Source organism: Impatiens glandulifera, chromosome 1 (genome assembly GCF_907164915.1).
Source record: "Impatiens glandulifera chromosome 1, dImpGla2.1, whole genome shotgun sequence".
Taxonomy (NCBI): domain Eukaryota; kingdom Viridiplantae; phylum Streptophyta; class Magnoliopsida; order Ericales; family Balsaminaceae; genus Impatiens; species Impatiens glandulifera.
This window is the reverse complement of record NC_061862.1, coordinates 21192881-21206499: the sequence shown is the minus strand read 5'-3', so window position 1 is coordinate 21206499 and position 13619 is coordinate 21192881.

The window sequence follows — 13619 nt, the reverse complement described above, 5'->3', positions numbered from 1 at the left end:
CACATGTTTATTGATTTGATTGAATAAGATAAGCATTTAAATAATAATCCATATACGAATCTAATAAGTATTTGTTTGGTGATTTTCTTTTTTAAATTATTTGAATTTAAGTTGTCAATTTTTTCTCTTTTTTTTTTTTAAATAATATTTTTAATAATTAATAGGAGTGTAGAAGGGAAATTTGATGAAATAACCCTCGTAGGAGGGTTATTACCATATTTAGCATAGGCTTACTAATTTTTTCATTTATAACCTTTTCTCAAGGCAAAATGTCTCTTTTGCCCTTTAATTTTAAAAAAAATTCATTTTCTTTTCCGTCCTTCCCTTCTTCCCCGTTTTCCCTCCCTCTCCCTCTTTTCAACTCCCCTACCCCGAAGACGACCGATCGAAGCCGAAGACGACCGATCAACCATCCTTCTCCCCGACGATGAAACATCGACGACGATTCAAACCCTTCCTCTCCCCCGAACCGCGACGAGCCCCCAACGACAAATAAGAGCCCCCGACGAGAAGAAGAACGACTATCCAGAACGATGAAGGTGAGTTTATCTTCCATGTTTTCCCGTTTCTATCCGAGTTTTCCCATTTTCTATCGTTTATATTCCATGCATGCTGAAATGGAAGAATGGTTTAGGGTTTATTGTTTAGGTTTAGGTATGGGTTTAGGTTTATTGACTGACTGAATAATTTTGGGTTTAAAATGCTTCTGTCGAAGGCTGTTGCAGGCTGTCGATGGCGACGATGCATTTTCGCAGGCGAATGTGCATCTGTCACAGGAGACGATGCATCTGTCGCAGACGACTATGCAAGTGGAATATACTATTCGCCTGCGACAGATGCACAGTCGCTTGCGAAAGATGCATCTTCGCCTACGACAAATGCATCGTCGCCTGCGACAGATGCATCGTCGCCTGCGGCAAATGTCTTATTTGCTTTAAAGAAGTGGTATTTGCTTTCATTATTCTGACATAATGTTTTTTTTTACAGATGGCACCAACCAAATGCAAAACCAAAATGGTAATTGAGAACTTTCCTGTCCGTGTTTCAAGGAAATCCACTTGCACCTGCTTGTTAAAGACGAAGGACAAGTTTAATCACTTTGGTCTTATGGAAAGGGCTATGAAGACTCAATTTCAGTATCTATTGAAAGCCCCGACTGTAATTTTCTCAGGAACAATAATCCATCAGATGTTGATCAGGAAAAGCAGCTCCAATTCGAAGGGAATAACTTTCCTAGTCAATGGTCAACAGTTGTACTAGGGCATGAAGGAATATGTCTTGGTGACAGGCCTAAATTTTGGAAGATTTTTTGTGATCGAAAACTGGCACGTTGAACAATGTCCACCCTTAGTCCATAAATATTTTGGTGGCAAAACAGTTATTAGAGTGACAGAGGTTCAAACAGTTTTCCTCCGATGCTCTAAGAAGGAGGATGCATGGAAGCTTGGGCTCATCAACCTTATTTACCAGTGTCTTTTTGGATCTGATAATAGGAAGAGAGTATGTTTGAAAATGTTCAGCATGGTGGAGGACATGGAGATGTTCCTTCAATTTCCATGGGGAAAGGTGTCATTCAATTCAACCTTGAAGGGTATTGACAAGGACATGAAACATCTTCGGCATCTATATGTGGAGAAGAAGGAAACCTGCAAGGGGACTGTGACGTTGCTTATACTATTAGTGGGTCCGCCATAACCTTCCAAGTTTGGACATATTTGGTTATGAAGACATTTGTCCCCAAATTTGCGGATATGATCGAGGAACAACCTATATGCCCAAAGATATTACTCTTTACAGCCTCCAGAAGCAACACCAACACTAGCCAAGAGGTATCCACTGCCCTCTTCAAATGCAATGTGTTTAACAAGATTGATGAGTTTGAGGAGGAGAAGAGGAACTACTGTGGGGAAGACTTTGAAGAAATGAGAGATTACATTTATGATGAATTATTTGAAGTGTATGGTAGGAAGAGAAAGAATGAAGATGACAGTACTCCCAAACCGACGCCCAAGAGGAGAAAACCAATTAAAATCACACTAGCCAAGAGGACCGAGAAGTCATTTAGTGATGAATCTAGCCAAGACAACTCTCGATCTACTACTCGTGAATCTAGCCATGTCCATTCAGCAACGAGTCCTCAAAAGAAAGAAGACAATTCTCCAACTAGCCAAGACAATCGGGTGACTCAAGCCCAGCATGATGTCAAGTTTGATGAGCTGAGAAAGGATATGAATGAGCTAACAAGGGATGTGAAGGAGCTTAAAACTGAAATGAAGGTCATCAAAGAGGATCAACGTGTTATGTTCAATCACATAATCAAATTATTGGGTGAAATAAAACAACAGAAGAAAGATGTTGCTGCTGCTGATGATTTAGTGGAGAAGGATTTGGAGATGAACAAAGATGCTCATGATGTTGTTGATGATGGGCTAAATGGTGTTGTTGATGATGGGCTAAATGATGTTGTTGATGATGGGCTAAATGATGTTGGGTTGGAGATCAACAAAGAAGCTGAGGATGATTTTGATGATCTGCTGAATGAGAAAGAAGATGCTGCTGATGGGTTGGAGATCAACAAAGAATCTGATGAGAATGATGTTGTTGATGGGTTGAAGATCATAAAGAATGATGATGATGAACACAAAGATGCTGCTGTTGTTGATGAACACAAATATGCTGCTGTTGTTGATGGGTTGGAGATCAACACAGAAGCTGATGATGATGAACACAAAGATGCTGCTGTTGTTGGGTTAGAGATCAACAAAGAAGCTGATGAGAATGAAAACAAAGATGCTACTGTTGTTGATGGGTTGGAGATGAATAAAGAATCTGATGAGAATGAAATCAAAGATGCTGCTGTTGTTGATGAGAATGAAAATGAAATCAAAGATGCTGCTGTTGTTGATGAGAATGAAAACAATAAATTAGCTGATGAGGCTGAGTTGGGAAAGAATGAGGCTGAGTTGAAGATGGACGATAATGAAGATTTGGCCACGAAGAAGAAGATGAAGGTGGTTTTGACAAAAAATAGGTTGCAGCAGTTGACCAAGAAAAGGAAGGTGGAGTCGGAGAAGAAGAAGGATGATGAGGCTGAGTTGGGAAAGAAGAAGAATGATGATGCTGAGTTGGGAAAGAAGAAGGATGATGATGTATTAGAATTGACTCCAACAAAATTTCAGGGACAGAGTTTTCGGAGAAAGAAGAAGTCCACACAATTGGGGAACTACACAGATCCTAATGGAAAAACCTTTAAACTCATTGATCCAGTAACTGTCAATCCTCTTTTAGATTATGATAGTGAACTGATGGATGAGTTGAAAAACTGGCTGAAGCTGCAGGATGAAGACAAGATAAATCTGGTTCTTTTCTATGCTGGTCGAGATTTGTTTAACAGAATGTTGAGGCCTCAGAATTGGCTACATGATCAAGTAAGCTACATGATCCAACCTGCACAGATAGTATGTCCAGATAGTATTAATCGCCTACGACAGATGCATCTGTCGCAGTCGAATAATATTAATAGCTTGCGACAGCTGCATCTGTCGCAGGCGAATAGTATTAATCGCCTGCGACAGATGCACTGTCGCAGGCGAATAGTATTAATCGCCTGCGACAGATGCACTGTCGCATGCCGAAAATGCAATTCTGTGCTTAATTCATTTATGTTTTGTGCTTAAAATTCATTTTATGTTCCGTGCTTAATTCATTTTCTCGATTCTGTCGCAGGAGATAGATGCAACATGTTACATTCTTAAAAAAATGGTTGCCAAAGATTTTAGCACGCAATTTCCACTTGCAGTTCTCAGCCATACATTTTACAAACCAAAGATTTTTTGTTGACTTCACCACTTTAAGGATAAAATGATTAGACATCGCATGTCTATGCAACCTCAATTGTATTTCTTTTTTGTTATCAAAAAACGTACCCACTTCCAATGAATTTTCAATTAATGGAGCAGGTGTTTTGATCTCGAGTGGTTCATATGAGAAGTAGTGTTTCGTTCCCTCAGTATGGCTGAATGTTTTCCTAAGATGGGAAGTGCTTGGTTGACTTGGGAAGATATCTTCCTGCTCAAAAACATCTTGCTCCACACATACATCTCGCTGCTCAAAAACATCTTGCTGCTCAAATACATCTCGCTGCTCAAACACATCTTGCTGCTCAAACACATCTTGCTGCTCAGATACATCTTGTTGCCTTGGGAATACATCTTGCTGCTCAAATACATCTCGCTGCTCACATACATCTCGCTGCCTTGGGAAAATATCTTGCTGCTCAAATATGTCATTTTCTGGTCTTTCACTTTGTTGAGTTGAAAGTATTGACTTCTCTACTAAAGAGACACATAGTGGGGCGCGATGATTGGACAGTGAAGACGAGAGTTCTTGTAAATAGAACGCCACATCGCTATCTCCAATGATTGTTGCAGGAGGAGAATTCATCATTAACATATTATACTTCACCTTGAACCCTAAGTCATATCTTAATTTGTCCACACCAATAAAATTATAGACAATTGAAGCTAATTCTTCATATGTAGCATTTCAGGGTACATTCACACCACGACATAAACTTGAGACAAAATAACTAACACCACCATCATCAGTTTTCCAGTCTCCATCAAAGATGAGAAAAACACCAACATTCATGTGATCTGCAATTGATAAAAATTCACAGAAGTCAGTGCCCAGTCAGTGTTAATTGCAGGGGGAAAATGCATTTGTCGCAGGCGGGAAATGCATCTGTCGCAGGCGACGATGCATCTGTCGCAGCCGACGATGCATCTGTCACAGGCGGGAAATGCATCTGTCGCAGGCGACGATGCATCTGTCGCAGGCGAAAAATGCATCGTCGCCTGCGACATATGCATTTCCCGCCTGCGACAGATGCATCGTCGCCTTCGTCACTTTCGTCAGATGTATATTTCACCGTAAAACCAATCAGCCAAGCTCTAAAACCAGTCCCCTAAAACCATTCATCCAAGACCTAACCTACAACCTAGACTCTAAACGACGAAACCCTTAACATTCATCCATTTCCGCGATAAATGACGAAGGCAACAGAAAGTAGCGTCTAACCTGAATGTTGAAGACGTTCCGGTTTCCTTAGTTTTGTTGATGAAGGACGTTGATGAAGGATGAAGGAAGGACGTTGATGAATGATGAATGGAGAAAGTTGATGAAGGAAGGACGTTGGTTGGTGGAGAGGGAGGAAATGGGGGACAAGAAACTGAAAGTGCCACTAACTTTTCAATTTTTTTTTTTTAAATTAAAGGGCAAAAGAGACATTTTGCCTTGAGAAAAGGTTATAAATGAAAAAATTAGTAAGCCTATGCTAAATATGGTAATAACCCTCTTATGAGGGTTATTTCATCAAATTTAACCCATAAAAACTTGAGGATGAGATTCTACCTTTTTAAAAATTAGAAAATAAGTAATAAGAAGTTAAATGAAAATAATTATAGAATAGGGAATTAGTAGGAAAAAAATAAAGTATTTTGTTTGTAAAGGAAACTAGAAAGGAAATAAGTTGTAACCATAAAAGAAATACTTTCTTGCATTTGAAAGGAAAAATTTCTTCAAAAGGTGGGCTTAAGCCCGGGTGACATGCATTCGTCTCTTATCATGACAATTATAATTTTGTCAAATATTTTCCGACAATCTTATAGAAAGACGAAACTGATAGGTTTAAATTTTTTACATTAATAGTTTCTAGAGTTTTACGAATAAAACATATTAAATTAGAGTTCCAACTCTTATAAAGTTGTGAAAGTTGATAAAAAAATGATTGATTGTTCTCCTAATTACTAATAAAATAAGATAATTTTTTTAATAATATAATTTAATTAAAAAGAAAGAAAATATTTAAATAATGCATTAGTCTAGTGGTTAAATGTAGAAAAATGAAGATTTAAAAAGAATATATAATTTAAGAACAAATAATAGATAAATAAATAAAATTGCTAAAAAGAATATATGGTATAAATAAGAAAATGTGGATGAGTATGAAAAAAAGGAAAATAGAAAAGAACAATAAAGTAAAAAGGCTTACAACTTTTTTCTCTTAAAATGTTAATCACATAACATAGTTTGGGTTACAATTAACTCTCAAAATAATTCAAACTGCACAAGTGATTCCTAAAAAAATCAAATATTATAGGTCCAATTACTACTTAAAATATGTTAAGGTGGAGTAAAAGTCAATATAGTCAGTCATGTTATTCAAAAAACAAATAAATTTTGAATGAAAATTCAATCAATTCAGAAGTAGGATTCCAAAATTATGTCTATAATTGAAGGGTGAATGATATATTAGCAAATTTTAATATAGTCGTGACAGGGAAGGTTGGGAAAGAAAGAAATGTCACTAATCTTATGTGGTCCGGCATTTGTACATGCTAAAGAAATAAAAAAATACTAAAAAAAAGAATATATTAAAAAATGGCCAAGTTCGAGTAAAAAAATAAATAAAATTAAAATAAAAAAGTCGTGAGCATGGACATGTTTTGGGGGACATACAATTTTGTCCGAACAATTTTTTTTTTTAATTTATTTGTTAAATTTGTTATTGATTTGTTTATAAAATTAAATTAAGTTTATATTTAACTTTTATTATATAAATTTTATCACGTAAAAGATATAAGACTTAGTCTTTTTCCTTTTATTAATTATTAAATTATAATTATATAATTAAAATAGTTAAATACACAAAATAATTATACTAAAAAAAATAATAAATTAAAAAAGATATGGACATTTTTGTCTCATTCAAAAAAAAAAAAAAATCCATAATCAAGAAAATTGAAATTTTCAAATTTATTTATTAAATTTGTTATTTGATTTGTTTAATAAAATTATATCAAGTTTACATTTAATTTTATTAAATAAATTTTATCATGTAAAAGGATATAAGATTGATTATTTTCTCCTATATTAAATCTTTTGTTTTGTTTTATTGATAAATTATTATTTTACATTTAAAATAAATTAGATTAATTTAAATTAGGTTAGTTTATATTTTGTAAATGAAATTATATGTATATTTTTGGTATGGAGTACAATCCTGTAGATAAAATTCATTCATATCTATTATATATTATATAATAATAAATGGATGCCATATTTCATCATTAATAAAAACTTTTTCTTTTGTATTTTATATTTATTACTCTTTGTTTTTAACTCTATAAATAAGACATGTATGGTATGTTTTAAAGTGATCAATTTGATAAGTAATAAGAATCTCTTCCTTGACTCTCTCTCTTTCTTTATATTATTCGTTTATAACACGTTATCAACATGAGTCTCTCATTTCCGAAGCAAAGGTTAAGGCTCCCTACTCGTCCGTGGTAGCCAAATTTCGCACCTCATTTGCGAAAACAAAATCGGTCAAGGTTGAAAAAAGGTATCTTTGAAAACTTTTCAAACTAATTTATTTTATCTCAAATTTCTAAACTCAAACTATGTGGAGAAATTATTTCTGATGGAGATATGTTAGAAAAAATATTCTCCACTTTCCATGCATCAAATGTGCTTCTGTAGTAGCAGTATCGTGCAAAAATGATTTGAGAAGTATCCTAAATTGATATCATTTCTATTATTGGTCGAACAAATAATCAACTTTTGATGAAAAATCATGAGATTCGTCCAACTAGATCGACTCCATTCTCCAAAGTGAATGTGACATCATATAATTATATAGGGCAACATCGTGGTCGTGACCGCGGTCATTCCCGCATAAATGGTCGTGGACGTGGTGGTGGTCATATGATAAAAGGGAAGAACAATAAAGAAATACATGATAATAAAAGGGATCAAATCAATAAGACCGTGGAAAACAAATGCTATTGTTGCGGTATGAATAATTATTGGTCGCGTACCTGTCGTACGCCAAAACATTTTATCGATCTTTTTCCAGCATCGCTCAAAAGAAAAGGGTCTGTTGAGACCAACTTTGTTTTCAATGATGAAAAATGATAATGGAGACCAACTTGACTTCGGCTTCCGGTGATGATAAAATAACTTTTGGTCTCGATGATTTCTCCCAGTTTGATGTAGCCGACTTTCTTGTCGAGCATGAAAATTAGAATGAGATCATTGGATATTTGTGTTTCTTTTATAATGTTGAATAAAATTTTCTAAATATATTTATATAATAATAATAAATAAAACTTATATTTTATCGCGACTATATTTAGTTTGATGATGCGTTTGAATTATTATTATCGGTTCATGTATTCATTTATTATTAATATTTATTTTATTTAATGAAGAAAATGATGATTATTGGAAACGAATATTTGATGAATGAAAAATGCAGTTGTCTCATAGACAGTGCATCAACACATACTATTTTGAAAAGCAAGAGATTTTTTATTTCATTGGTGATGAATGAGACATGCATGATATGATATCGAGTAGTTCAAAAGAAAATATTATATTACTCAGAGGAACAAATATCTGTGTTGATAATGTTTTATATTCGTCAAAGTCTCAAAGAAACTTGTTGAGTTTTAAAGATATCCGCAGAAATGAATATCACATTGAGACTTCAAATGAAAGTAATAAAGAATATTTATCTATCACAAGTATCATTTCGGGTAAAAAATATTTCTTAAAAAAATTACCCGCAGTTTCTTTTGAATTATATCTCACAAACATAAGTGTTGGCGAAGTACATGTGATTACAAACTAGAAGTTAGTCAATCAAAATAATTTTATTACATATCATGATAGATTGGGATATCCTGGAGCTATTATGATGCGAAGAATAATTAATCATTCATGTGGGCATTCACTGAAAAATCAAAATATTTTTCTACTAAATGAATTTTCTTGTGCTGTTTGTTCAAAAGGGAAGTTAATAATAAGGTATCACCATCTAAAATTAGGGTTGAACCCTTAAAATTTCTTGAAATAATACAAAGTGATATATGTGGGCCTATCCACCCACCATGTGGACCATTCAAATATTTTATGGTATTAATTGACGCATCAACAAGATGGTCACATGTGTGTTTATTATCAACTCGTAATCAAATATTTTCAAGATTGCTTGCTCAAATTATCAAATTACGAGATCACTCCCAGACTATTTAATTAAATCTATTCGTCTTGATAATGTTGGAGACTTCACCACCCAAGATTTTAATAATTATTGTATGTCAGTTGGGATAAGTATTGAACATCTAGTAGCCCATGTTCACACACAAAATGGCCTTGTAGAGTCATTGATAAAACATCTTCAATTAATTGCAAGACCATTACTTATGAAAACGAAACTTCCAATACAAGTTTGGGGACATGCTATTTTACATGCGACAATATTAATTCGTATCAGACCCACAAATTATAATGAGGTCTCCCCTTTAGAAATGGTTTATGGTTAGGAACCAAATATTTCCCATCTATGAATTTTTGGATGTGCAGTATATGTGCCAATTGCTTCACCACAACACACAAAGATGAGACCTCAAAGGAGATTGAGGATATATGTTGGATATGAATCACCATCTATAATTAAATATCTTGAGCCATTGACAGGTGATTTATTCACGACACGATTTTCTGATTGTCATTTCGATGAAATGATATTTCCAACATTAAAAGGAAAATAAACAGTTGGAAAAGTAAATAATCTGACGTGAGTTATCATTAGCTCATTATGATTCTCGTACAAAGCAATTTGACTTGAAGTTCAGAAAATTATTCACTTGCAAAATTTAGCAAATCAATTTCCAGATGCTTTTACTGACCCTAAGAAAGTTACAAAGTCCTATATTTCAGCTGCGAATGCTCCAATTAGGATTGATATCCCTGAAGGACAACCTATTACTGCTAACGAGCCTAAAATGCAAGTGAAGTGTGATAGATCAGTCGGTTCAAAAGATAAAATCCTCGAAAAAAGAAAAGAAGCTCAAATTGAGAAACAATTACTCTAAAAGAGAACCCAGACATCAAAAAAATGATTCCGGAGGAATCACAAGTACCTAAAAATGAAGAGATCTCTATAAACTATGTTTTGACTGAAAAAAGATAGAATCGAGATGAAATTGATATCGATAAAAAATTTTCATATGCTATAGCATTCGATATTATTAATGAAGATGAGCATCTTGAACCAAAGTCTATAGAAGAATGCAGCCAAAATGAAAAGATGCGATTGAAGCTGAATTAAAGTCGCTCGCAAAACATAAAGTTTTTGGACCTGTCGTCCGTACCCCCGAAGGTATTAAATCGATCGGTTATAAATGGGTATTTATAAAAAAAAGAAATGAGAAAAATGAAATTGTCAAATATAAGGCACGACTTGTAGCCTAGAGATTTTTGCAAAGACATAGTATTGATTATGAGGAGACATTCTCTTGCGATGGATGTATAAGTTTATCAATACACGAGAAGTTACAAATGATATTAATGGATGTTTTTATAACATATTTATATGGCTCCCTTGAGAACAACATATACATGAAACTCCCTGAAGAATTTAAAATGCCTGAAGCATGTAGTTCAGATCATCGAGACCTTTACTCGGTTAAATTATGCAGATCTGTATATGGATTGAAACAATATGGACGTATGTGGTATAAACGTTTTAGTGAATATTTGTTAAAGAATGGATTTCAAAATCCAATATGTTCATGTGTGTTTATCAAGAGATCTGGATCACAATTTCTAATAATTACAATTTATGTGAACGATCTGAATATTATTGGAACAACAGATGAACTATCTAAAACAATTGATTATCTCAAGAAAGAATTTGAGATGAAAGATCTCGGGAAAACAAAGTTATGTATTGGTTTGCAACTTGATCATTTAGAGAATTAAATTTTTTTCCATCAATTTGCTTATACATTAAAAGTACTAAAAATATTTTTTATGGATAAAGCACATCCCTTGAGTTGTCCAATGATTGTGAGATCGCTTGATGTAAATAAAGATCCATTTTGACCTCGTATGAGTGATGAAGAATTAATTGGTCCTAAAGTACTATGTCTTAGTGTTATTGGAGCGTTAATGTATCTAGATAGTCATACTAGACCCGATATATCATTTATAGTAAATTTACTAGCGAGATATAATTCTTCACCCACAAAGAGACATTGGAATGAAGTTAAACATATTTTTTGGTACCTTCAAGGAACTATGGACATTGAATTATATTATCCATATGTATGAAGGTGAATTGATTGGGTACGCAGATGCATAGTATTTATCTAATACTCATAATGGTAGGTCTCACACGGATTACGTATTCACATATGACAGTACAACTATATCATGAAGATCTATATAACAAACAATTATCGCTACATCTGCAAATCATTCAGAGATCATATCTATTCATGAAGCAAGTCGAGAATGTGTGTGGTTGAGATCAATTATACATCACATTCGAGAATCATTTGGTTTATTAGTAAATAAGAATTCTCCAACAATTTTATACGAGGATGATGCTGCTTGTATTGCACAATTAAAGGAAGGATATATTAAAGGCGATATAACGAAACACATATCACCAATTTTTTTCACTCATGATCTCTAGAAGAAAGATGATATTAATGTTCATCAAATTCGTTCATCAGATAATCTAGCAGATCTATTTACAAAGGCATTGCCTACTACGACCTTTGAAAAACTAGTGTATAAAATTGACATGCGGAGATTCAAGAGTATATAGTGATGTTACAAAGAGGGGAGTATAATCCCATTAAGCATACGTACTGCACTCTTTTTCCTTTCACCATAGTTTTATTCCACTGAGTTTTTCTAGTAAGGTTTTTAATGAGGCAGTATGCAAATGACATCTAAGGGGGAGTATTATAAATATAATAATAAATGAATGTCATTATGTATGACATTTGATCTTTTATATTTCATCATTAATAAATACCTTTCATTTTGTATTCTACATTTATTATTCTTTGTTTTAAATCCTATAACTAGGACATTGGTATGTTATAAAGTGATCCATTTAATAAGTAATAAGAATCTCTTTTGATTCCCTCTCCTTCTTTATATTATTTGTTTATAATAATATTTACATTAAATTAGAATAATTGTTTAATTGATTAATATTTTAATTTCTTTAATATATTTTAAAATAGAGTAATAATAATAAATTATATCTAAATGTTAATTTAAATTTAACCTTATTTTATTTTTAAATAATAATAATAAATACACAATTACTTATTTTTATTTGATTTTTTAATTTTTATTTATTTTATCTATGTAAATAAAAAAAATATTATTTTAAGTATAAAAAGTTATAATGTGATAATTTTATACATAATTAAATATAATTATTATTTTAAAATAATAAAATTGTTGATTAAAAATTAATAGTTATATATTAAATTAATTTATAAAATAAAATTGTATTTCATTATTAATGATATAAATTACTGATATTATTATTATTATTATTATTAATAAACTCAACTTATATCTATATCATTTATTTCTAAAACTAATTTATAATTATAACATTCTAATTTTAAATATTATTTTATTAAATTATTATTAATATTTTATTCTATACAAATAACTAATATCATTTCAATATACAAATATTTATAATAATAAATAAAATTTAAAATTAATTATTAATTAATATATAAATAAATTTTATTTATATAATTATATAAGTTAAATTATAAGAAATTATATATAAAATAATATAAACCATATAATATTATTATTTATTTTAAAAATACATTTATACAATAATTATATATTATTATTATTATTTATTTTTTATAATAATACATAAAATTTAAAATTAAATATTAATTAATATATAAATAAATTTTATTTATATAATTATATAAGTTAAATTATAAAGAATTATATATAAAATAATATAAACCATATAATAGTATTATTTATTTTAAAAATACATTTATACAATAATTATATATATATATATTTATTTATAAAATTCAATCTAATTAATAATACATACATATAATAAACATTAAAATAATAATTAAAAATAATTTTAAAAATATAAAATTAAAATAGTCTTTTATCATTCTTACTACTTTCTTATACCACCAACCAAACACAAAATAATAAAACATATATAATTTATACACATTTTTTTACTATCAATCAAAAACTAATAATCTATATAATTTATATCTCCTACTACTTGTCCGCTTATACAGTACCAAACACTATCAAAACTTATAAAATAGGTCTTTTTTTTTTATTTAGTTTTTTTTGAATTTATCATTTCTTTAAACATGATTTTTTTTAATTTCTCTCTCATAGTATGACAAAGGTTGGTCGTATTCTTGACATTCATTTCGTTGTATTTTCGTTCATATATATATATAACTAATTTAAAATAAAAAATAAATATTTATTATTTTCTCTCTCTAAAAAGTTTAAGAGAAATTAAAAAGTCATCTTATTTAAGTTAAGTGATTTTCTATGTATGTGTTTATCTCTTCACCGTTCAAATTTAATTCTGTGTTGTGTTTTGTTAGTATGTTTACACTAGTAAAAAGCTAAGTTATAGCGACGAAATTTAGAAAAGGTATATTATTACTGTCGCTGTTGGTCAAAAAAATAAAAAATAAAAATAAAAATATATAAAGATGGACACC